Source organism: Coturnix japonica, chromosome 4 (genome assembly GCF_001577835.2).
Source record: "Coturnix japonica isolate 7356 chromosome 4, Coturnix japonica 2.1, whole genome shotgun sequence".
Taxonomy (NCBI): domain Eukaryota; kingdom Metazoa; phylum Chordata; class Aves; order Galliformes; family Phasianidae; genus Coturnix; species Coturnix japonica.
The window spans coordinates 39,638,719-39,666,116 of NC_029519.1; the positions used below are offsets into that span (position 1 = coordinate 39,638,719).

Genomic DNA, 27,398 nt, shown 5'->3' on the forward strand with positions numbered 1-27,398 from the left:
TGTACAATTTTATTCAGGGAGTGAGTTAATAAGTTCCAGCTTTCCTAAGTTGTGTTTGTAAGAGCACAGGGAGGATCCAAGAAAGAAGGAATAAGCAGAAACATACAGCTGTTGTGGAACAAATAGCCTAGTGGCTTAAAGGTCAGTTTAAAATGCTTTAAAATCCAAACCCATACCTTACCTGTCTTAACACAGGAATATCATCTGAAGTCACTTATCCTACAGAAATCTTTACTGTCAGACTGACTAATGCACAGGACTTACAATGTGGTTAAAATTGTAAATGACTAATAACTGGAACAATTTTATTTTAATCTTCATATTTGTGGTCCCGGCATACCTATGAAATTGATTCAACTGAGGAAGAAGGTGCTTAGGTTGGGAGTCTTCCTTTGGGACTGAGCTTCAAGTAAGACATCAGCTAATGGAGATCTGGAATCTTATTCCAATGAACACAAAGTCATAGGCAGAAACTAAAACACATACAGAATGTACCTGCCTCTGGATAGAGGTGGCAGCTAAAGATATCAGTGATGCCTAAATGGGCAGCTAAGTGCCTAAAGTGGTGTATATTATCACTAAAGTACTTTTGAGAAAACCAGCTCAGTGAAAATCCAGCTACACATATATCTCCAGGTATCTTCTAACTGAACCATTGATTCATGGCAGTTTTATTTTGGTCACATTTTGACTTTATCTGTTCTCTTCTCAGGCACGGTATTTGTTCTAGTAAACTCTGATAAAAAAGAGTTTAGCTGTGTTGTTTATATAACTTCTATTTCTGTCTTATTCATGTTCCAACACTGCCATTACACTTTGCAATAATTGAGCACAGGATTAGGAATTCTTGGTTTCTGGCATTTCTCTTGCGCTTTTAGACAGTAAGAAAAAAATCAAGTAGAGGAGGTCAACAATTTATAATTTTTTATCATTTTAACAACAATAGCACTGCAGTTCCTCCTAGGCATCCCTCACCAAACAAGTCACGAAATGTAAAAGAGATATGTATGTACGCATATGTACTTCAGTAACCTTTAAAACATTTCCTGGAAAATAAGAGGATGAACTTGTGCCTACTCATTACAGCTACCAAGCTGTTTATCCCAAACTTTGCTTCGTTGTTCTTATTTATAGAATAAATTTGGCTTGTGTGGTCTGATTTACTAGCAAGTGTGCTGGAATGATACAACTGATTTTGAACTACTGAGGTTTATGTGAAACTTAATTGAAGTGAAACACTGAAACTGGAAAGGCGTAAAAGTGTAGAATTCTTAATTTTTGTGTTCACAAATATCATCCAAAACTCTATCAAGATAAAAATGTCTCAGTGTGTCTCACTTCTACAACACGTGTGCTAACACTATGACTTAGTATGAACATAATGAAAAAATACAAACTGAAGACTGAAGGGAAAGGGTTGGCAAGATTGATATTGGCTGAAATTTGTAAAATGGAACCTTCTTTCACTTGTTCTTCATGTCTAAAGCTTTTATTCACCATTGGCTTTGTTTCAAGCTTGATGGGAAATCGTTTCACACACAAAAAATATCTCTCTCAAAACCACATGAGATTTCATTAAAGGACCGAGAGAGAAAGAAAGACTAATCTGGCAATTCATGTGATTAGCTGAGCAGAATACACTGGTCATTCTATTCTCAAATTTCTCTTGTGCCTAGTTTAAGTTTTACATTTTTTACTGCACATGTTTCTCATCCCCATATTTCCTTCCTGTCACAATGGAGAAAAGATTGCCATGACAAGAATTTATTTTTTTATATATTTTATACGGAACTGTTCACATACATATTGCTTTTTCAGCTTCCCACTGGCAAACATGAGTGATCCATTCTTTAACAGTGCCAAACATTATCTACAATTATTTCTAGATTGTTATTTGGTTGTTGGAATTAGAGATACACCAAGGAAGAAATTATATGGTGTCCTTGACAAGAATGCCAGAAAAACATATATATCTTTTTTGATTATTATTTATAGCCATATTGTGCTTGGAATTCATTGAATTCACAGGCTGAATTGTACTTACAAAGTAAGACTTATCTGCCAGACAGTAGAACATCCTGGACAACCATCCACCAAGGAAATGACTAAAAAGTTTGAAATGCTAAAGAACAGTCAAGAAATAGGTGGTGTTCTACAGATAAAGCTTCTAGACAGAACTATGGGAAATGGAGGATATCTCTGTTAAACTATGTAGGGGAACTGCTAGGTCACAATATGAACTTGTGATTGGCAGTTAGTAAGATAGTGGTAGTAATTTTTGAAGAAAATACTGAAGGCAGATTCATTTGTTTTATAATCTGACAGAAGCAGGTATTATAGAGCTGTATAAATAGCACAAAGAGACTACATGAGATCCTGAGAGACTTAAAAGAAAGACCCAAAAATGGACGACCCAGCGCCCTGCATCTATTACAAACCATGTGGGCTTCCCCACTTAGGATTCAAATTAAAGCAAATGACACATTTTTAAAACCCCAAGTTGGGACAGTGAATAACATTTTGCTCCCTGCCCATGAGAACCTAGAGCCAGTGACCCACAAGGTGAAGTGGCCTTGGGAAGTGCAAGCGGGACCAAAGTGGTGCAGTCAACTTGGACCATGGGGGAAGCTATTAGAAGAAGGGAGAGTGGTAACCACACAAGTTAAAGGTACATGGCCCTTAGAGACTTAATACAAATCTCAATTTTTATTGCAAAGGAGACACTAGTTACAACACTTTGGCAAGTCCCCTTAGGTATCTGATGTAGATATCAGATAAGGTGTGGTACAAAAGGCCTGGAAATGCCCCTTGTCTAGGCAGAAATTTTGACTGAGGACAGAAATTTTTCACGCTTTGAAACTGTGATTTTTATATAAAAGGGATAAAAATAAATTAGAAAAAACAGATGTTCAAAATAGAATTATTTTTAGAAAAAAAAATATTTTTATCATTGTGTCTTGATGGAAAACACAATATTGAAACTATTTCCTAAAGTTTCTCTTCTCCATGGTAACCTAGAATTGTTGAAAAACAGAGCCTTTACTTAGTTAAAAATAAATACATGCAAACCAAATTGCAAAGTATTTTTACGTACAATACACTATTGTACACAGTGATAAAAGATGTAATTAAATTTCAACTTTTCCATTCTCCTTTATGTACCAAGATAATTATTTTTGAGAAAAATTACTAGAGAAAGCCACAATGAATTAAAATGGAAATTATCTTGCTAGAGAGCCCACATTTAGAGAAGAAAAAAGCAAATACATTTTTCCATCTAATATTAAACAGCCATGGCATGGGAAATATTTGTCTTAGTTACTACATTCAGAAAGTTGAATTTTTGATTTCATTAATGTGAACAACAGAAATATTGTTTTCCAACTGTCATGGTTTTGTAATTTTGTTATCAGTATTACACATAACATCATGTAAAGTATAGATACTTATATCGAATGTGCAGTTCACAGAAGAAGACTACATAACCCAGAGAACATCACGGTCAGGGATAAGTCAGGGGACCATAACGCTATATAATCTCATTCCCAGGCTGGAGTTCTCTCTCTCTCGGACTCTCAGAGAGTGGGAAGCATTCCAGCCGTGTCGCCTAGAGTTCACAGTAGGCCTCACGGTTTTCAGGGACTCTCTCTCTCTGTTTCGTTCGATTTATTAGCCTCAATTATATTATATTGTGTTAACTTGTATTCTGATATCATATTTAGGAAAATAAGTTTTTTCTCCTTAGATTGCTGCTGTTTTTATCCCATTTCCCTTTTCCCCCTCCTTTCCGGGCCCCAGGGGCCCTACGGGGTGGCTCCCCCCTGTCATGGGCATAGGTAAATCTAGGTAACCCGTGACAGATTTTGGTGGAGAATGCGGGCATAGAGCTTCTGCTTTTTTTTTTTTTTTTTTTTTTTTTTTAGCTTTTAGAACAACTCTCTCTTTGCTCTCAAAGAGCTTCATTAGCTTTGTTACGGGAGTGTAATGAGACTCTGGTGGGAAACCAGGACACCTTGCCTGTTGCAGTAGCCCTAACAGAATCTGTTAACGCCTACTTTAAAGGAGCAGATCCTTCATTAGACCTGGTGGCCCGTACGAGGACTGGCTTTCATCAGTCGTTTCTGATACTATTATGGGATCATTATGATTAGTTGATGGAAACAATTTCTTGTACATTTCATCTAGTCGGTCTTCTAGCCGTGAGATGGCAGAAACTGCGGCACACAGTGGGGGGAGCTGCTGATCGACGGTTTGAAGTATTATAATCAGTTCAATAACTCGGGGCCATCTGTCCTCGAATCCTCTAGATGCTGTTACCAATGACTGTGCAATTCTCTCTGGTGCTGTACTTGTGATTTTCTGCCACATGTCAGGATCGGTCCTCACTCTCTCAGGATCATGTTCGTTTGGATCAGGGTTGTACAACATTTCCATCATGGCCATTTCCCTCAGGTACTGGATACCTTTTTGGACGGTATTCCAACTAGTAATTTTAGGCTTCAAAGCATCCTTGTAGGGGTACCTTTCTCTCACGGCTTCTAACAGCCGGCTCCAGAGAGTGGCAGCTCCATCCGAACATCTGCTAATCCCTCTGTCGACACCTGCATCTTGGGCAATGCTTCCTAGTTGGCGAGCTTCATTACCATCTAGAGACAAGCTGTTGGCCCCGTTGTCCCAGCAGCGAAGCAACCAAGCAAGGATCTTAACCTCCATACTTGACGCTGTGTAAACTCCTTTCTGAGCCTTGGATTTCATTCAGCTCCAGAGGTGACAAAAGTAATTTCCTCCTCCTCAATCAGTCTCTTTCTCATGCTCTTGGTTTTTCCTTTTGCCTTTTTTGGTACTGATCCATGCCCGGCACCTGGATCTCGTGCTGCCCCCCCCCCCAACCCGCTTCTCCTTCTTTTCATTCTAGATGCATGGAGACCCGTTTCCATTTCTTGCCTTCCAAAGGGGCAACTGATATTGCTACTGATGCCTCCTGTGACTGATCAGAGTTGACTTGGGGATTTTCTTTTTTGGCTTGAATCTCAGATTGGAAACTCTCTCTCTCCAGAATAGTATTATACAGAGCACGGTATGCATAAGCCAAACCCCAAATAAGGTTTACCTCCTTAGATCTCTGACCCAAATACTCACTTAATTTCTCAGGGTCCCTTAGGTGTTCAAGAGTGAAATGCCATGACACTGCGGGTCCCCATGCTTCTATGATTTTTCCTAAACCTTTCCATATTCCCTGCCAGTCATCATTCTCTGGTTCTGGAGGAGACTTCCGCATAGAACGAATGTATAGGATTACATATACATTCATTAATATTGATAACATGGATACAAGTATGAACCCTATCTCGGCTATTGAAAAGCGTGCAGAAATCTGAGAGTATAGCCTGTACACTGGATTGAACATGGTGGTGTTTGTAAAATTGGCTATTCCATCTGGGATGCAAGTGTTTGTAAAATTAGCTATTCCATCTGGGATGTAGATGCCAAAATTCCATACCACATCGCATATAAGTACCAGGCAGATGCCTCCATCAGCTAAAAAAAAAAAATAAATAAAAAATTACAAAATTACAAAACCATGACACCAACAAACTGAAGTTAATAATTCTATGATTTTGTTGACATATAGCTGCTTAAAGAAAAAGCAATCAATTTTACATTTATATAATCTAGTCATATATCATTTATATCATTATGTTTCTTCCTGGAGATCTATACGGTGCAGTCACAACCTACTTGGAATGTAGCTGATACCAGTACTTGTTTTCCTGCATCTCTCTCACTGTAGCTGAGTCTAAAACTTCCTGTCAATATTTAGTAGTATTTTGGCATCTGTGTAATAACATTAGTCAAACATTTTTCTAGATCTATGCTTGGTTAAGAAATAATGGATTTCTAACAAGTAGAGCAATAGGAACAAACCTCGCTCACACACTTAATGAACAACAGGTGGAAATTATTTTGTTGCCTGACTACTTTGATTATTACTGGCAAATAATTTCAATGTGCCTGACATTCTCAAATATTTATGGTGTAGTATGAACACAAAATGAAAGCTTGGTGGAATATATAGATGCTTAAAAGAATTTGTCACTAAGTCAGAAAGTAGAAAAACAGCCTGATATTCCAGTCACATCTAAGTGTTACGCATAGCAAATGGATGTCCTTTAAAGTTCATAAAGTTTTTAACTTGTTTGTAGGAATATCCTGCCATGTTCAAAAGGTGTTTGAAAATCTGTTAAATCATTTAAATGTATATTTAGAATCAAAATTAAATATATTCTTAATGTCTAAGGATAATCTTTGTTGTGTTCCATAAACTGAGTAACATCGGAAAGTTGAATATAAGTAATCGGGTGATGAGCCTTACAGACATATGTTACTGTGTTACTTTGGGCCAGTGAACAAATAATTATTCATAGCATGTGACAAAGGATGATAACAGAATGTAGACATCCCCAAACAGCAGCAAGTCCAGCTTTTGTAGCTTTTGCCATACAAGAGCCTAGGATTTTAATGGCTTAATTTGAGTCCTATAGAGAATTAGGAAATATGCCTACTTTTCTGCAGTTTTGGCTAGAAATTGTAGTCTGGATCTAAGAAACATTTTTCCAGTGAAAACATCCCTCCAAAAGGTTTTATTTTTGCCAAAATAACCTTTTCTTAAGGGAAAAATATGAACAAGTTCCCAAACAGTTTTGTAGATGATTCATGGCAATAAGCTGCACTTATACTGCAAGATAAACATGAGTCCTTTAGTTAACTTTCTTGAGCAGCTGAATGTTGAAAACCTCTATTTCAGAAATATTTAGAGACTGGCACAATATTTCTTACCATCATGAAACAGTATTGAATGAAATTCACCAATTAGCAGACTATCCTTGTGGATTGTTCTACCATATACAGCTTCTGAGGCTCTGACAAAGTTTATAAAAATGAACAAAACCAAGACTATGCACATGACTTTAACAATTAAAGGTAGTATGAGATAAGAACTGGAAAAAACTTTAACTTTGCTTCTGACTGTGCCAGAGGAATGATAAGAAAACAAACTGTGTTAAGGAAATGGACAGTTAATGAAGTATAATTTGGCTTGGGAACTGGTATTTCAGGGCTACTGAACAATGTTCAAATACACGTCAATCAATCACTCTCAAACATATTTACACTATATGTATAATTGCTGTATGTATTCTCAACTTGACTTCCATTAACCTGAGAGTATAAGATTAACTTATCACACATAAGTAATATTTACATAGCACAGTCGATCATTCCTGAACAAACCTCATAAACCTTTTAAGCACAGAAATCCAAGCCATTTTATTATGGCATAAGATACATTTTCATGCATTCTGATACATCATTGATACTGGGATGAAGTTCTGGCATCATTTCAGCTAATGGGAGACCTCCTGCTAGCTTCTAAAACTCCAGTTATTTATCATGTGTATTTATCACATGTAATTACATGGGTTGGAGTCTGATATTTGGTATAATTTTGAGTCTAAAGGATTTTTATTCTGCAATACATTTGTTTAATTTTTATTTTCTGTAACCACTGGGACATTATAGAATATCGTATACACAATTCTAAATAACAAAAGTGATGTGACCTCTAATGAGGTTGTCCATTTATGATCTTCTGGCACATACAAATAGTCTGCCGGTTTGAGATAAACACTAGTGATGCACTGTAAACTCTACCATGATTAAACTTTTCTTATTATTAGGATTTCCTTCACCAGTATGAGTTTCGCACTTAATTGGTTTGACATCTAAATTAGAAATGGTGAAATGTGAGAACATACCACTGAATTTCATCATCATGAATATACAAAAGAGCTACAATTGAATAAGGAAAAATAAATGCTTTTAATAAGCCAGCTATGAATTTGGAAACTCACTTACCAACTAGTACTTCAGCTGGCACACATCAGTGAAAAAACACAGAAATCATCTGACTGAAGATAACCTATGTGGGTTGCTCCAAAAGTAATACCTTCTCTTTAGTTCCAAGGAAACTACAAAAGATACAAAGAGCAAAATAACACTATTTGATATAGTATGTTCTCATTTGCAAAAAACTATTTTTCAACAGAAACACCACCATTACTATACATTTTAGCCAGCAATGAACAAGAGTTTGCATGCAATGCTCATAAAAATCTACACCACTGGATTTGACTCACTGTTCATGTCATGACTGCTAAAACGCACCATGCGCTACCTCAATGTGCTCACATCCACTGTTTGGTTTCAGTAAATATTCAGCAAGCAGTGAATGTCAGTGTGTTCCATTTCTTTCCGCATGGAAGAATTCAATTACACATCTTTGCTTCTTTCATATGCACTTCCTTGCCAGATACTGTTCTGTCAGATCGTTCCTCTGTCATCACCTGTCACATGACAACAAAATATAATGGAATAGTGGTAGGAAGGTTCAGCCTCTACTACTGTACCACCACCTCTGAGGTTGTGGGCCAGGGTAAAAAAATAAATAAATAAAAATAGAGGCAATACATTTCGGACATTGTATATCAAATATTTGATCCTTCTTCTGCCTCTGTCTCATTAATATTGTACTTCAAAATTCATTCTTAACGTTATTGCTTATTTTATTTTCTTTGTGCTTGAGCAATGTGCTGGATACAGCCACGTCATACATATTCACAGTTTTCAGAAAATCTTGTATTTTGGTAAATAGCATAAGCCAGCATTTGGAAATTCTGTAATATTTTTTATAACATCTTAAAATACATTTTCTGTTTCTTAACATAATCTGAATTGTGAGAAAACAGCTATTAGTACTGTTCCCAACAGTGATATACCAACACCAAATCCACTACAAAGCAGCCTGAAATATCCATTCTGATGAGAGGTTCCAATATTAACCATATCTCAGTTTGGCACATATTTTTAGGAGCTCGACAATTAAAATGCATTTCATCCCACTAAATATAAATTATTTGTGTAAGCTTCATAGAAGTTCCATTTTCCTTTCCTCTGTGCTTCCTTACACAAACATTATTAAAAATTCTTTATCCATTTTAGTGTTTATTCTGAGAAGCTGTGTCTGATGAGGAATTTTATAGGGCAATTTAAATGTTATGTAAGTAATAAAAATTAGATTACACAGCATAAAAATTGCAAGAGTAAAACATACATATGAAAAAAATCTAGAGATGAATTATAAAATTCAAATGCTTTAATAAAATGTGGATGAATCAAACTATCAAAGAGCAAAGTACTTTAATAAAAATCTTTCCGTGCATCTTTCCATGCCATAGAAGCACATGAATATATGACACAAACAGTTAGGGCAGAAATTTCTTACTCAAGTTTTGGTGTATTAAGAAATTCATTTCTGAAGATGAGAAGATGTATTTTAATGTCAGTGATAATGAGAAGCACTTAGGATTTTTTAATTTTGTATCCACTATCTCTATTATGCTTAAGTACTACAGATCATTTCAAAATATCTATTATGATTTAAGCATCAATTACATAAAAGTCGTGGAAAAAAAACAGGAACAGTAAAAAGCAAAGTTCACCCTTACCAACACTGAAATAGGTGAGAACTTCTCCAATTTAGTGAGTAAATAATTCTAAGTTCAAATTACTTATTTATACCTACACCTAGATTTGTATTACAGTGTTGAGATAAAAAGTAAGAGTCTTTCTTTGAAAGCTTGAAGATTCCAAATTGTTAAGTGGTTTGGAGTGCCTAAAAATATAGACAGAGTTGTTTCAGAATCTTGAAGGAGACAAGAAACTACTAGTTTAGCATAAATGTCAAGAGAACTGTGTTGTATAAACTCATAGTAGTCACAATACAGAACAGAAAATCCCCCTGTATTTAAGATGTAGTTCCCCTAAAATGTAACATTCTCTGAAAAAAAACAGCCAACAAATTTTGACCCCTGAAGTCAACAAACAGTTTTTTGAGGCTGAAGAGGAAGAAAAAAAAATACAAAATGTGGAGATCTGAATTGATGATCAGATTGTCAGAATTTATTCCTTTCCTTATTTTTTGTTCTATGCCAAGTGACACTGGCTGTTGCAGTAAGAAAAAGCTGTGTAACTGAAACCCGTATACCTCTAACCAATTTAGCCTGTTTATGCATCTTCTTAAGGAATTACTGTTTTATACTACACATTTAAGCATTTAAACAATAAGAAAGATTGCCAAATACACCAAAAGGGTTCCTAGAAAGTCTTAAACTACCAAGAAGTTCACATAAAATGGGGCTGCTTATTTACAGGAAACAACTTTAAACAGTAATTATTTTGACTACTAGAGTGCGTTCAATATTAAAACACTGTACTAGGCTCAGGTAAAAGTCGAATATATGCAAGAATGTAGTGTTTCTTTAGGAGAACTAGGAATTTGGTTTCTAAACGTTTCAGAACATATCAATTTTTCTTTAAATTGTTGCACTTATCTGTGAGCATTTGGGAAGAAAAAAAAAGAAAAAGCAATTTCAGATACTATGTTAAAATATACATATATTACTGATTTACCAGCTTACAAATGTTTCATAAGTTTAATTTATTTTCTTTATTTTTATCTTGTTAATATAATAAAAGTAAAGTTTACTTTAGATTTTGTTTGAGCATTATGGTAGGAACATTCTGAATTTGTGATGTAACAAATGCAAATTGCAAATAAATAAATAAATAAATAGAACTAACTCTTAAACTTTCTATGTTTTTTTTTTTTTTTTTTTTTTTTCCTCCTAAATCTTAGTATGAGCATATCTCAGTGGCTTCATATCAAGAATCTTTAGAGCATGAATTCTTACTAGGGAAACTACAAATCAATGCCAAATAAATAATGGATAAACGTTGTGCTGAAATCAAATGTTTTCTATTACTGGCTATCTCCCATGGCTTCACTGTGTTGTTTGTTTGCTTAATAAATCCATTGTAATCCATAATGACACCACTGAGGAGTGTAAATGATTTTACTGATTTTATGAGATTGTGTTGCATTCTCCTAGAACCAAAAGGAAAATTACAGATTCCTTTCACTGCTGAATATGAATTATTTACCTTCAATGCAGACTGTGTGTGTAAGATATGAGTAAAAAAAATCTGAATTATATTTATATTAATTATGAAAAATTGTAGCTGTATGTACAGTGTATTATTTTAGTAGTTTATGTAGCCAGTTAGATTTATGGCAATGAACTACTTGGCCTTTATATCCAAATATATGGAAACTCTCCATGGAATCCATATAATTATCAGCATAGTTGAAGTTTATCACAGTGCAATTACTTTGCCAGATCAGTACTTGTATTATGCTATGAGCCACTCCTTTGTCTCACATGGAGATCCTGTTTTTGTATAATCCAAGATTACAGCTTCACTTCAACAAATTATAAATAAGATGTACAACCTGGTCACTGCAGGAAATATATTTCCTTCACTGTGCCTGGGGAGATGTTACAATCCACAGTGGTTATAAAGAAAATAGATACATCTGTGTTTCACATATCAGATAGAACGGTCAAAGAAGAAAACAGCACAGCTTGCATCAATAAGTAAATTAAATAGTGCTGCTCCAGATAACTCAGGATGCTGACTTAAAGTCTTTGTTTTCTTTGTTGCCTAGAAAATATGCTAAATTTAATTTATCATTCCTACATAGAAGTACAAACAATTTTCCTAGTCAAAGACATAAAAAAGTGTTTTCATAAAGTATCTTCCAGGGAAGATAAACTGCACGTGATTTATACTTCTACAAGTTTCCAAGACTTCCAAGGTAATAAATTGCTTATTAGTAAAATATTCTAATATCTGGCAAATCATTAAAGATACAGTTGAAAGGTTTTTGACTGCAGATTATTCCCAAGAAAAGCTACTCTTTCACCACTATGAAGGTTATATTTTCTCATAACAGATTTCTAGTAATCCACATGGTTCTGTATTTCAAACAAAATAAAGTTTGATATTTTGAAGTACCTACCTGATTCTTAAATCTACAAAATAGACTCATGGTTAAAATAAATAAGGTCATATTTTCATGCATCTGTGTTACCTTGCCTCCCATTGCCACTACCAGCTGTCTATTAAATATATGTTATATACCTTTATCTATCACTCTGTTCTGGGAAGGGAGTTTCTTACTGGACGTGAATCCAGTTGCTTTCATTTCAAGGAGCCCTGTATGAGGAGTGGATAATTCTTACTGCTAATAGATTTAAAAGAACGTACCTATTAACTTTCTTTTAATTGAAAGGTGCATAACAGACTCAAGATTAATGCCACTCCTGTCATTGTTTGTGCATCTGTTACATTCACAACAGGTCAAATCCGCCCCATCCCATTTTCCATGCTTATAAATAGTCTCATACACTGAAGAAAAGACATAGGAAAAATATAGATTGATTAGTTCTAAAAGACCAGAAGTGTTAAGTGGTTGAGATACCAAACAAAATGTTACTTCTAATAAATAGCCTCTCCAAGTATATTCTTACTTGTTATTAATATGATGCTTCATTCAGACACATATGTTCATTAGTTAATTGGACAGTACTCACAGTATATCACAGACTTAAATATGCATTTATATTTATTTCTGGAATTGCAGAATCAGAATACATTCAGTCAGAAGAAAATCTCATGTGAAGGTATTGTAAAAATCAGAAGCATTTATATCAAAATCTGCTTTTCCCTTGGATATCTTATTACATCAAAACTTACAAATTATTACCTACTTTTAACTTAGTTAAGATGTCCATTTTTAATCTTCTGCAAAACGACAGTTACAATAAATTTTATATGGTAATTTGAAGGACAGAACATACAATGACGATTATCTACTTTTGGAAAGTGCTCATTACTGTTGTAATTCATAGCATAAGAAGACTGGATCAAAATTTAGGAAAATTATGGAACATTGTTTTCTTCCAATATTTTGTCTTTTTGTTCCTGGCTGCTGCTAAGGATCCCTTTCTGTTTCTGCAATCTTAAGTTGTAGCAAGAATTGTATTCCTTATTTCTTTTTTCCTCTGAACTGAACTTTGGCAGGCTTCCTCCAGCATTGAAGCATAATTATATAGGCCATCTTGGACTGGGGGGAATAATTTCGTAAAGGACAGTTGCAGAGTAGGGGTCTTCCAGAAATATTTGAAGATATACCTATTTTTGCTTGTATTTGGCTTTCTCTCACTCCTATGATCCTGTCCAATACTGTAATTTTTTACAAATTCTGATTTAAATTCTTTCCATTCAACAGGAAGCCATAGCTTTCCACTTCATCCAGCTGTTGCTTCATTTGGCTACACATTATCCAGAGAATGTTATTGTGGTTTCATTTTCCAACACAGCAGAAAACTTCTATTTGTTTTGGTATACATTAAAAATGGAAAACTTTTCTAAATATTTATAGGAGAGATGTGGAACAAGATATATTTCTACTGGAGAAATCATATGTCTGAGGAGAGAAAATACTGAGGAATGGTTTCCAGTTCATGAAAGACTCTCTGCAGGGAGTATATAGTGCTGAGATGTACAGTGCTTTCATGGTACGAGATTAAAGCAGTCTGTGAAAAACTGGATCATTTTTCTTAAAGTCAGCAGATACCAGAATTGTTTCTGATAAAACTTTGACAGCATTAGAGATTTCTAGCAGTTATTTGCCAGGTTTCCTAGATCTTGCTTATTTGTGTCTCTGTGTCTTACATCTGTATCTTTTGCCTGCCTGCTCCCAAGGTGTCAGCAGTCCAGACAGTACTTTTAGAACTGCTGAAAAGATAACTTCAGTGGTGTGATTTCAATGTTTCCTCATATCTTAGCTCATCAGCAAGTCTGGCTTAAATACTTCTGAGGAAATATAATTTGAATGGAAAATGGCAGCTCATCAATCTTGAATACTGTAGCCACAGACAGCTCATCCTACACTCTATCAGAAAATTTCACACATCTGGGTTGGTGATTCCATGAACCAGAAAATGGTCAGGACATTATCTGGTTCAAACTGCTTAAGCAGGGCTGTCAGTTGTTCAAGACCATGTCCAGACAACTTTTTAAATAACTCCAAGGTGGTGACTCCAGTCATTCTGGACAACCTGTGCCAGTTCTCTGTCACCCTCATGGTAAAATAGTGTTTTCAGTGTTTCAATCAGTGCCTACTGCCTGGGCACTACTGAGAGGAGTCTGACTCTGCCCTCTTTGCATCCTCCTTTCAGGTATTTCTGTATGTTGATTAGATTTCATGAATAGAGAAAATATAATGATTGATTAATGAGAAAAGCATTACACATGTGAGAAGCATCACAATTCTATGTGTTACCATTGAACATACTGCTGCCACACATATCTTGAAACTAGAAAGCTGACTGCAGAAATATGCAGTGTCTTTGTCTAAGAGAGGGTGTGGCTCATATTTTAGTGCATTTGAACAGAAGTTAAAATAACTTATGATTCTGTATATTAAAAATGAGATAAAATCATACACTTATTCAGAAATAGTATCCTTCTTAGGTTTCTGAAGCTAGTCAGTGTAAATAAGTTTTCGCTGAATACAGAAGCTTTAAAGAGTCCCCTGTATCCTTCTGGTAATGCCTAAATAAGATTCTGAGCATCTCTACTGTAACATTATCATAGTATTCATAAATGTTTGGGTCAAATTAACTTTTTCTTCCCAGATGTACTATTATCCTGATAGTTTTAATTATCCTTGACATTTTAATTTGTGAAAATTTAAAAAAATAAATAGTTTTGTCCTTGATATTTTCTGTCATTGATATTTTAATTGCACAAAGAAACTGCAAAAGAAGAGCTGAATCCAATTTGGTCTTCCTTACAGTACAAATTGATTCAAAGGGCAATATTACACCTTACACGAGTAGGAAACTACTCCACATGCCAATGCACCATCTGTAGATGTTTGGCTGAGGCAAGAGACAATTCTGCAGGAAAATATTATCTGTAGTAGGATTTTAACTTTTGATTCACAGAAGTCTGAGGTGAGGAAGCAGAGGGGGTTTTGCCTGATTGAAAGCTGAGGCGAGATTTGTGAATAATTCTTTCATATCTCCAAATCTTTACCTTATTTCATAAGGGAATGTCTGAGTATATAGGCATTTCATGAGGACTAGATTTCTATTTTTGAGTCTCTGGACAGCTCAGACATGTAGGGAAAAACCTCACAGTTTGAACATCAGTAGAGTAACAATAAATATAAAGAGAAAATAATGGTTATCACCAAATTCCCTATAGCCTCATCAAGTAAACAAATTCTTTACTTTTATCTTATTGCTAATGTAAGTTAAGCCATTCAAAAAAATGAAGTGTCTTAGTTTTCATAAACTGTAGGAGTGTGACTGTACTCTCATTCTGGATGGCGGTTAATGTAAGGTGTCTCTATAGAGAAGCGCAGTACAGATGATATTCTATAGAGAGGCTCCCTTGCAACACCCAGGTACTAATGGAGGCTAGCAACAGCACATGAGAACCAGCCAGATAGAAGTACTGGATGCATCAATAAGTATAGATGAGGAACTTCTTAAAAATAAACAAAATCAATACCAAAAAACACAGCAGAAATAAAACTTCCAAACAAACTCCAAAAAACAGCCCCTTTCTATGTCTGAATATGTGGATAACAGAGCAAAGACTTCTGAACATATCACTGGATGAAATAATACCACTGTACCTTGTAAGAAACATTCCTTGCAGCTACTGGATATTTATGACTATATCTTTGTACTAAATTTTGCAAACCATAATTGCTGAGAATAATGCTATGATAATCTCATTAATAGAGCAAACATACAAGTACCTATGCAACAAACAGCGTAACAAGCTTTTATGGTTGCAACCATGAAGTCACAGCAAAAGAAAGTATGAATTTATGATTCAAATTTGGCCCTCCAACTATTATTTTAGAAGACTAATTCCCAAGGATCAGTTTTTAAGTGATTTATAAATAAAGAATTTTTAAATAAAGTTATTAAATATGAAAGTTTTATCTCTGGACATAAGATATAGTTCTAAATACATCAGCAGACCAGAACATCTGTCTAAAACACACCAAAGATAATTCTGCCTTATGTTACTTGAGAAATTTCAGAGCATCTAATAAAGCTAAGAGCTGAAAGCTTGAACAGGCATAACAACTCCAGTAGATAAGTTTACATTTTCTCTTTAGTACTGGGATAGGGTGAGAAGTCCTAAAGATAGCAGACAATCTGTTCAGAGTTGTGCATAAATCAGATGTTAGAACAGCACAGTGTATTTGATGAAAAATTACTCTAAATTAGATCAAGTCCATCTGAAGAGACGCTAGAGTTTACAGTGGGAAGAAATCCAAGAGAAAAGCTTAAAGCCAGCCTCAGTCAGAATGCCTGAGCTACCAGAGAAAGGGGAGTCATGTCCCTTCCCATCCTGCCTGGTTCATTTTACCATTTCAGCACATGAACGTTAAGTACTTTGCTCTGGGTTGCACAACTTTTATATACCACAAAAAGCTGAATAGAGACACAACCAAATTATTTTGGATTCCTTTACAACTCTGAAAATTGAAACTCTGTTTTATATTTATAGCAATTATTACTGAACCAGCAAAAGCCACCTAATTTCCCAGAGGCTATTTGCATGGCTGAGGTCTGCATGAAGTACATAAGGTACCTGCACTGTCTTTCAGCTGAGCAACTGGAGCACAGTTAGAACTTAGCTGTTATAGCCCAGAGCACAGTATACAGCTGTGCTTGAGCTAGTTTACCTTTGATCACCTTTCAAATCCATCAAGGAATTCAAACTGCCATGTATTGACTAATTTATTCCGACATTACAGGGAAAAAAAAAAAACACCATAAAAGATCTACTGGAAGACTGAAGTTTATTTTGAAAAGCACTGTATGTCATTGGTATTGGTGCCTGTCCAGCACTACTGAACTTTGTGCCAGAGACAATGATTCTGAACTCTTTGTTCAGCAAAATTCAATCTATGGACATAAGCAGCTTACAAAAGAAAGACTAAACTGAAATAGGAAATACAATTTAATATAACTCTTTATTTTTGTTACCACATTTAGTAGCATAACAACAAGTCTTTTAATATGCCCAAAAACTGAAAAATCAGAAAGAAGCTAGGCTTTGCCAGAAAAATTTTGAAGTCTCTTTCAAGCAAAACTTCTTACATAGCTGGCAAAGAAAAGATATAAATGTATGGATAGCAGTAACATGTCATATGCTAGATTGTTAGGTGCTGCAAGCACAACAAACAAAAAAAATCTCTTATTAAGATCAAAGTGAATTCCCACTCTAGGCTTGCAGGAAAGCAGTTCGAATAAATTCTAGGAAGGACTTGATGAGTAAGAAACCTCAGTGTAATCAAAGAAAAAAAAAAATGCTTATTACTTCAATTTCTTTCAATGACATTATAAGTGCAGTTGAATTGTATTAGGGAATACATGACAAAATAGCCAAAAAAAAAAGTTAAGATGACGAGCACCCATGGAGTTACAAAAAATGCCATTTAATGTAGCATACTGCAAGGGCAGTAAGAAGGAAAAGCAGACTCAGTGTCGACCGAAGTGGCTCTCCGCCAATGAGACAGGGAATTGGGTGAGGCTGGTCAGGGCCATTAAGGACTATCAGGGCGCTTAGAACCATGGTATTATCTTGGCTGAAAAGCTCTTAGAGCAAAGAAGAACGACATCTAACAATTTAAATCCCAGCTTGCCGCTTTCAGAGGGAAAGACTCAAAGTTAGTTCTGAAATATCAGTTCAGTGTGATGCACAGCTTAACACCTCGTGTTGTACAAAGGTGGTAAATTCAGTTTAAAAATATTTCTATGTTATTGGCAACACGATCATATGCCAATCAGTAGTTTAGGAGTACAGCTTAATTTATTTCCACTCCCACAGTGCTACATGAAGCATGGATTATCATTGCTATTGCACATTTTGTCAATTGAAAAGCAAGAAAACAACAACAAAACTCTTGTCCTTGCTAGTCACTACTCCCAAAAGCCTAGAGACTCCTGTATCAATAGATATTTTTATTCTTTTAGCTGTACTGCTGCTGCTATTGTTTTTCTCTCAATTATTACAGTTATAATTTCAAAAACCATTACTATTTTACCCTGTAAAATTATAAATATTAGGCTGACATTTCCTACACCAGCATTTTCTAATCACATAGAAAATCACAGATAGGAAAATCGTATCTAATTTGTTCAGTTTATCATGACTATCTGGCTAATTTAAGATCTCTGGACTCCAGCAACTGTAGAGAGGGGCAAAAAGTGAGAGATTTCTTGCCCTTTTTATTTTGGTAGCATTTTGTTATTCATCTTTCAATCTCATCATTTCCAACCAGATATTTATGTCTACTACAGCTACAACATGCTTGTAGCAGATGATGAAGATTACTGTATAATTCAAGATTATTTTTTTTTATTTTTTTTCCCCCCAGGGATTTCCTGGATGTCAGGATGAAGTTCTTTATACAGAGAGTGGTGAGGTATTGGAACAGGTTGCCCAGAGAGGCTGTGAGTGCTCCAACCCTGGAAGTACTCATGACCAGATTGGATGGGGCCCTGGACAGCCTGGTCTAGTATTAAATGTGGAGATTCGTAGTCCTGCCTGTGGTGGGGGGGGTTGGAACTTGATTACCCTTGGGTCCCTTTCAACTCAAGCCATTCTATGATCTAGGATTTGAGGCTGACTGTGGTTATTTTTGTTTCTGAACATTAGCTGAATCATCCACAGCAGACTGGATTCATGAGCACTGAAACTCTTTCAAGTTAGTTCCAAAGAAATGCAAGCATCTAAAATTATTAAGTGTTTCCAAAAATAATTGCCTATGTCTAGATATAGAATAAAAAAAACAATAAAAATAATCAAAATATCCCTGAAAAATTATAGTACATACTGTCTAAATTCTTTGGGTAATATATTTATGAAGGGCATTAACAAACTTAAAGAACACAGAATGAAAGCGTATGTTTCAGAAATACACAAGAGTAATAATCTAGTATCTACAATATTGTCTATGTTTGGATGACATCTAAGGAAATTGTGTACAGCAAGCATTTGGTTAGGAGAAAATAAGACTTGTTCAAGGTAAAATGACACTGTTATTTATTTTAACTGATTGGCTGCTCACCTTTTTGTTTTCTTGTAGAAAACAGTACAATTTTCTTGTGTTCTCTCAGAGCATGGTGCCATTATAGGCATATTTGACTAGATTTTCTGAAAAGTATCAATTACAAGCACCTTTAAGATTCTATTGTACATTGTCAGGAATGAAGGAATGCATGGACGTTATATCAGAAGAGTATCTTTTTTGTCACTATTCAAAAGACATATTTGAAAATGCTGTGAATTTTGTGCAATGAATATTGCGTATGTCAATATAGTATTCCTCAAACAAATAAACCTAGTAGACTCTACAACCGTAGTATTACTCACCAACAGACATCAGGCAAACTGTTTTTGAATTTTGTTGTGTGATGAATGCAGTGAACTTGAATGAAAAACAATAGAAAGAAGTTCAATTTAAGGACCTACTGAAAAGCTGCAGAAACAATTGTTTGCAGCTTTCAGTCTGTAACAACCATAAGCATTTGGCACAAGTCACAGACCACTTCAGAAGCATCTATTCACAGAAAAGTGCAGGAATTCCTCCTAGTAATTCAGCCTGGTCACTTTAAATTAGGACCACAATTTATTTAGCTGTATGACTGCCAATTGTGGATAAGTTCAATCACACATGACAAGAGTTCAGAGGCCGTATCTGAAAAAGGATTTTGACATCTAAAATCTACATCCAAAAATGTAGTATAAAATACCAAACTTGACTGAGCATCTAGACACTTTTATCCCACTTGAGCCTGTCTGGGACATAGCAAGTAGATAGAGTGTTGTGTATTTCTGGGGATGCCTGATCTGGTTCCAATGTAAATGTAGTCATGCATTCTTCATAGTACAAACTGATCACAGCAGGAAATTTTAGTTAACAATGTACTGTTGAAAGCATTTGCTCAGACAACAGGGAACTAGCATCTTACCACCTCAGTACCTGTGTCACTGGATTTCAGAACCATTTTGCTTTCAACATTTTTTCTTTACTGATATAATTCATCTTTTGCTACTGCATGAGAAGAAGTTAAGGAATGTCTTTGACGGCAATTTTGCATTACATTTTACTCAGATTGACCTCAGAATGCACAGATAGACAAAGTTAGTTATTCTCTTCCATATATGTGTACAATCTTTCTAAGAAGTGATTGTTTCTCAGAAATACTGGGAATCTTATGGTTGTTTGATAATCAGATGTAAATACTCAAATTCATAGTTAGTGGAGAGTCACGATTGAATGTACAGGGTCTCTAGGGAAGAAGTCTTGGGTCAGAATAATAATTTGTCTGTTTTATTTCTATTAAATTATTTTATCAGAAAGCTGTTACTGAACACCACTAGCACTTTAACAAATGGCCTGACAATATGATCAGGACAGCACTGTTCTTCTGTAGGCTGTCAATATGATAATGACAAATGATAAAGGGTTGTGTACTTATGAATCTTATGTTGTGTATGAAAATTTGTTGTCTTTTAATGACAATATACAAAAATATTCCTTCTGGCCATTTTTCATGTACAAATTACAGAATAGTCTTATTTTATGTTTTATATGACACCAAGTACATTTTCCACCAAATAAAATCCATTAGGACAATAACTATTCTATGAAATATTAGCAGTGTAGCATCTGGGACTTCGCACCATATCACTTTATAAATATTTTCTATATGAAATTTAGTTCATTTCTGGTAAATTGCCTTGACTAGGGGAGCACTGAAAGCTTTGAGTGCATAACTTCAATATTAATAGCATTCTTTGAACTCTAAAATATATTTCGCTGTCAGCTACAAATTAGTGAATTCTACCATAATAACCTTGCCATACTGCAAATTTCTCCAATGACAGAATCATTGCTGTTTACCAGAAAAGGAAAGTGTACTGTTAGGCCATGAAGAGACAAGACTGTGTTGCAAAGAAAACTGCTTAAGTTCTCTGCTGTAGACTTTGCCTCAGACTGTGATGTGGGATCTACCAGCATGACATGTGCTGCATTTCCTTCTTTACTGAAAAATGGAAGAGGTTTAAATAACATGTAAAGATTTACAGATTACTCTGACAGACTCTACATGCAGGAACAGAAAATCTGTACATTTTTGAAAGCATACAAATTCTTATCCCACTGAAAGATCTTAAGTTGTATGCAGACTGAGATAAAATATGAGTTGGATATAAAATGTTTTTAGAGGATATTAAGGAAATTTCATAGTTTCATAGTTTCGTGCGGGTTGGAAAGGACCTTAGAGATCATCGAGTCCAACCCCCGGGATTCGAGCCTCTGTGTAGTAGAGCGGCACTTCTACCACTTGCGCCACAGGGGGCAAAATGAAAAATATTTGACAAGGAATCAGTGAGCAGTACGGGAATTTGAAGATAGCTAGGCAAACTGATAAGAGCAAGAAAGTAAGAAAGTAGAAACAGAGGATGAAGAATGGCTCAAGCACATATATGTGAATAAGATTCAAGTTAGAAAGAACCTTTAAAGGTCATCTAAGTCCAGCTCCCCTACAATGAACAGGGACATCTACAGTTAGTTCAGGTTGGTCAGAGCTCCATTCAGCCTGACCTTCAAGAAAAGCTGGGAAAGTAAGACTAAATACAAGTGTGGAAAACAGCCTGGGATAAAGTGATTTTTGTTTGTTTTTTAATGTTATAAATAGGAAACAAAAGGATTAGAACAGTTAGTTCAGAGCATTAACCCTAAAGAAAACTGAAGGAATTACATGGAAAGATGATCAAGACCAAACAGTCTGATGACTAAGAAGTGGCATAGGTAGCTAGTATTCAAGAATCAAATAAACTCCTCCTCCTGTATTGTGAACCCCAGAGCTGTATGAAATCCTCCAGGATTGGATTCACCCATACTGAATACAGTGCATTAATCTCATATTTTGACTAGCTGCCCATACAGCAAGTAAAGCAAACCAAAATGCTGTTTATCCTCTTGACTCCTAGGGAGACTTGCTGGTGCTATTGTGCTTGCCTAAACTGCTCCTGCTAATTGGGTGCGTTGTTCTTTTAATCTAACAAGCAGCTTTAAAAAGTAATAAAAATGGAAGAAGATAGACCTACTGGAATTTAATGAGAGTAACTACAAAGAATTGGGGTATTACAAGGAATAACCAGTGAATCTGGATGATGCGAAGCCAGGAGTAGCAGCTACAAGACATTAATGTATTGGAAACTAATGGTATGCCCATCATTTTACTTAGATGAGTATTAGAATCCAGTACATTGCTCCTTCTGGCCCATAAATTCTGAAGCCAAGCTTCACAGAATTCCTGTATTGCTAAAAGTGAAAATGTTTCTTTTTTAACTCACAAGAAATGGCTTAACATTCACACTCAAAACTGCACAGCAAAAGAATACAGAAGTAGAAAGTCTAAGAACTAGTCTCCAACAATCTTTGCACATTGAGCAGTAAATTCCCAGTGGCATTTCCAAGGCATTTTCCAAAGTACATACATCTAAAGACCTTCAACATTCGTTTTTTCCTAAACATCATTCAGTTGCATGTTTAAAATAAAACAAGTATAACATACAGTTGGAATAATAAAAATACAGCTGGAAATAAATAGCCAGAAAGGACTCACCAGCTCTGAGACCTTCAAGACAGGTGCTCACCAATATCAAAGCTTCCCAGCAGAACTCTACAAAGGAACAATCTCCAGAAAGAGATGCAACCTTAGTGGTTGTCAGCCCTTAAATGGGATCTGGGAGAGATGGAGTCAAGCTCCACCCCCTTCCAGGAGCACAACTGAATTACCCTCACCTGTGCTCCCACAGCTGACTCATCGCTTTCCTCAGATGGTTAATCAGAGGTTCAGGCTGTGATCAACCATTTTCCTTACATCAGTTTAATTTCAAAATTCTGTATTCTGTAGATGAGAAAAGAACTACTTATAAAAAGCAATTAACAAGTTATTTGCATGATAATGAATTGCTTTCCTCACGTTACTACATACGTGCATTCCTCACCTACTTAGTGATTAAAATGTTTTAATATTGTTTTGTATTTATCTATTTATATGCTTTAAAATCATTTAAATCCCTTATAGACATCCATTATAGAACCTGCAAGTTAGGATTTAACAAGTTTTCTTTGGGGGACCAAAAATTATTTCTTGGCAGTGGACTAATAATTTTTCACCAAGTTTCTTTATGAGACAGTAAAATAATTTTGCCTAAAACATAATGTAGCAAGAGAGAAGCACAAATAACAAAAGTAAAACAGAAAAATAAAAGCTGAATAAGTGCATAAAATCAAGTGGTTGCCTACTCTTCCCACTCCCCCCCACTCACACACAAAATATTGATTTCATATTTAATAAACATGTTTTCCACTTCTTAAACTGTTCATTTCTTGGCTCTTACTTAGGATAACAGGGAATGGGTTGCTTGGCAGAAGTTTTCTTCTGTTATAGGTTATCTCACAATTCTAGTTACACTTGGTTCTTGGCTAACTGAAAACATGCTTCCCTACAGTCGAGACAAGCACTGTACAAGTTATCCAAAAATCAACTCTGTGCTCTCCTGCTGCCTTGAAGATCTGTTTGGTATTATTCCCAGGAGCACATAGTGATTTGTACTGAATTTATTCACTTCAGTCCACCACAGAGAGTAATAAATATTTTTCAGCAAAGTATATATACTTAATGCTATCACTTTTTAGCCTCCTATGTAAACAACAGTTGATTTGTTCAAGCATTACTTTGCACTGACTGTACAGTCGCATTAAACATCTTTCCTCTCCCAAATTATATAACTCACATCTGGTTTCTTAACCTTGGGATCTCTGCCATGTACTGCTATATCTATCACTGTCTTTTGGCAGAAACCTTTTCTTCTACCAGCTTTCAAACTTCAGCGAGAACTTTTTACATATTGTGACAAATGTGCACTTTAATTCCTTCCTTGTGCCAAGGTCAGAGACAGTTAACTGTTGTTCCAGCTTTGACAGCTCTTTAAAGACTTACTGATGCAATTCACTACCAGTAATATTTGTTCTCCTTTGCATGGCATCCAAGAAAAAAATTTAGAAAGTAAATCTTTAATTATATTTTTGGCTAGTTATGAACACTACTTAATGCAGCAATTCGTACGTACATATCTATATATATCAATTGTAACTAAAGAGATATGTACCAGTTCATGAACTTCACTTACAGAGAATATTTTCTATGTAATTCTTTTAAGGGCAAAATACGTACAGTGCATTTTAGACTTATAGATAGCTGGTCCAATAACAGTGGATAACCTTCACTCCCACTCTGCATAATTTATAATGAGAGTGGGAGAGATTTTATCCTTTTGTGAACTGAATGCAAACTACTGCTGTTCTGATTATGTTTACCTTTGTGAAACTGTAAATAGCTATGTAAAGCACTGGATAATATTAATAATTGTTTTGTTCTAAGTTATCATCATTTAGTAGTTTCATCATTTTTTTTTTCTACAAAAAATATGTCTATATATATTCATCCAAGTTTTTTACACTAGTTCATTTTCAATTAAGTGCTCAGTTAAATTAAATTTATGGCTCTCGTGAGACGACATTATACTTTCATTTATTTTTCTATATCAGAATCTTGATAATAGTGAACATGTTGCACAGGTAACTTACACAGGAAATTGGTAGAGATATAATACAGGAGGTGACTTTTAGTCAAAAGCTTCAGGAGATCAATGACAGTTGTCAAAATATGCTGACACTTTTTTGAGTGTGAAGTAAGTCAGTTGTGTGTGCCTGTGAACACTGAAGTTTTGCTCTGATAATGTTAATGTGAAATACTGTCTTTTCAGATAATAAAACAAAAATTGCCTGTGGAAACATTAGAGAAATCTCAGCACAAGCAGTTATTTAAAAGAGAAAACCTTATTTTGAACAATCCAGCAAAATACAGTGACTCAGACAGAATAACAAGCCTCATATCTCATTCAGGAGCTTAGGTAAATAAAAATATGTGGCAACAATATATTTCACTTCAGATAATTAAACTAAAGTGTGTAGAACTGTGTTTCTCTGACCAAAAAGAGATAATTCAGTTTATTTTCTGAAAAACAACAAAAAATAATAATTTTGAAGCAACAGGCACTTAGCAAAAAACAGAAGAAGTCAAAAGATCCAGTAAAACAGGAAATACTTATGTTGTATGCAAACTGTCCTACTCTGTTTGTTACAGAACACAGAAGCTTTGGTATTAAAATGACAATTTTACCATTATTTAGAAAAAAAAAATGCTGTATTTCAAAATTTCACGCAATAAGAAAACTGTGGTAGTAAAAATCAGAAACAAATTCATATTTGCTATAGCTTCACATGTTAACTTGAAGACAAAAATATCCCTCAAAGGAAGGTACTATGGGTGACCTGCTTTTTCCTGTCCTAATGTTGTTATTAGGATTCACTGTTATATTCCAGCACAATACCCTTTCTTCTTTTTCCCCACAAGCTGCTAATAAATACATTCTTACTTTAATTATGCATATATATATATTTGTAGGTGACAGTTACCAAAACCTGCATTATTGTGGGCCTGTATGAACAACCTGAATGGAAGTCACTGCTTGCTTATCCAGGAAAAGAAAACAAACAGATTTCTACTCAATAAAAAAATGCAAACTTAATAAATATACATTATAGTTGAATAAATTATTAGTAGTTAAAAAAAAAAAAAAAGAGAGAGAAAGAAAATAACCATTGCTCTGAAATTCTGAAACTTCTTTACATTACACACAGTAAGTTAACAAGTTAATCTTGCTGGGTTTTGTTGAAAACCAACATGATTTCTTTACAACACTTCTGGCTCCGCAGTTCAGTATAGACAGATATGTACGCCAAAATAAACTGCTTGTTATATAGAAGTCGTGGAATGCCTATCATTAAAAACTGAATTTATTTTTTCCTTTGTATGGGAAATGTTGAGTTGAACCTCAGCCACTGATTGAGCACCTGGGAAAAGGAGCCGGTCATCCTGGAGAGCACAGGTGAAGACAATTCAGATGTGATACTAGAAGGGGTGGAGCCTGGCTGCACCTCTTAGACCTCATTTGAGGGCTGACTAACACTGAGGGAGAATTTCTTTCTGGAGATTCCTCCCTGGTGCAGCTTTTCACTACAAATCTGGAATACTCTGATATAGGTAAGCAATTTTTTTCCTTTCCCTTATAGCACCTTTCCATCATGCTGATCCTTCTATTGTTATGTCTCTGGTGAAGCACCTTTTCCCACTATGCTAATCTGTCCAGTTTCTTCACCCTTCTATGATACTTTTTTTTTCTGAGAACATAACTTGACAAATAAAAATGTCAATTTCTAAAATGAACAGCCATCTTTGTATGACAATTAGAGTGCATCTACATAGCATATGTAGATCAAATATAATATACATTCACCAAAAATTCCCATCTCTACCTTTGGAAACTCTCGTTAGTAGACATACTACCCTTATGATTTCCATCTGCTAGAGGACTGTGAATTGTCTAACAGTGAAACTCCGATCCATATTCATGTACAAGCTATTTGCAGATAGGTGACACTTAGGAGCGTTTATGGGGGTAGGGGTATTTAAAAAAGAAACTTCTTGTAAGAAAATCACAGGAGGAAATTTAGGATGACTAAGAATTTTACTGCATATTGAATAGTCTGAAACTTCCACTTCTGCAGGAATACCACATTGTACAAAAGTGAAACCAATGTGTTGAACAGTTGTACTGTGAAAGACAAACATAGAGTTAGTAGTAAAGTCTGAAAATTGCTGTAGGTGTAGTAGCAGCAACTGCTTACTTAAAATTGTTGGTGGTAGGAGTACCGAACATAATTCAGGATTTATGATTGCTCCTGACATCCAGTTAGAAATTTGAGGATCCCCAGCGTCTGAATGCAAACCCCAGAATCCTCTGGCCTCTCCCAGTAAAGAGAGACTGAAACAGCATTCTACAAAGTGAAAGTGGTTCCTGTGGCCACACCAAAGTGTAGCAGAACAATCATGGGGCTACACTCGGATCCAGGGTTTCTCTATCTCCTTTGTGAATTGATTTATTTGCTCTTATTACTTAAAGTCAGCTGCAGCACTAAAGTAAATGAATAAACTTTTCATTAGCCTGAATTAGCCAACCTGCCATAGGATTCACTGTTGAAACAGAATGAGTTTATTCAGAAGCCATTTTACTACCATCCATGTTTCCCACAAAATGATGTTAAATCAGAGCAGCTTTTTCTATGCTGCCATTTTCAAAAGCATTTGAGAATGCTTTATTATAAGACATACAACATAATTAGTATCACTTTCCTT

At 35.3% G+C, this 27,398-nt stretch overlaps 1 long non-coding RNA gene across 1 annotated transcript in view; it reads right to left on the minus strand.

Moving 5' to 3' along the window:
* Positions 1 to 4,905: 4,905 nt before the first annotated feature.
* The window catches only part of LOC107313364, a 54,459-nt gene continuing 31,966 nt past the window's right edge, over positions 4,906 to 27,398 (minus strand). Inside the window, exons 2-3 of the long non-coding RNA XR_001554963.2 lie at positions 7,915 to 8,027; positions 4,906 to 5,538 (exon numbers count right to left, since the gene is read on the minus strand). This is a non-coding gene — a long non-coding RNA (uncharacterized LOC107313364). The remainder of the gene's footprint in view (positions 5,539 to 7,914; positions 8,028 to 27,398) is intronic.